This window comes from Penaeus monodon, chromosome 24 (assembly GCF_015228065.2).
Source record: "Penaeus monodon isolate SGIC_2016 chromosome 24, NSTDA_Pmon_1, whole genome shotgun sequence".
In the NCBI taxonomy this organism is placed as follows: Eukaryota; Metazoa; Arthropoda; class Malacostraca; order Decapoda; family Penaeidae; genus Penaeus; species Penaeus monodon.
The window spans coordinates 6,698,301-6,698,832 of NC_051409.1; positions in this window are offsets into that span (position 1 = coordinate 6,698,301).

The window sequence follows — 532 nt, forward strand, 5'->3', positions numbered from 1 at the left end:
ATACAGGATTGCTTATTAATAATTATTGCCACTCTTCTAGAAGCCATTTCCCGCAGATTAATTATCCCTCCCCCATAAAATACCACAAATTTAAAAGAAAATCCCATGAAAATTCCTGAAGAATTAGCAATTCATTTTCTAATAATATTCCGTAAAGAAATAATCTATCACAGCTCGCAAAAGAAAGCAACCATGTTTGTTTACATCGTACAGTTATTATGAAAATCACGTACTTACGGGTATTTCTTAACTAACGAAAACATATATATATATATTCTCCTGACTTAGCATATTTTAAAGTCTTTACATAAATGCACAGAATTAGGAAAATTAATAGAACTTCATATTGAATTTACATTTTACAAATCACACACCGCTTAGCAGAGTTTACACATAATTGACAGTAATGAGGCAGTCTGATTTATGCTTGAGGTGATTTACATGTTTAGAATGAACAATATTCATCTTAGAAGAGATAATTTCTGTAGTGAAAACAATGCCAGAAAGAAATTAGATTTTATTGTTCTGTAGA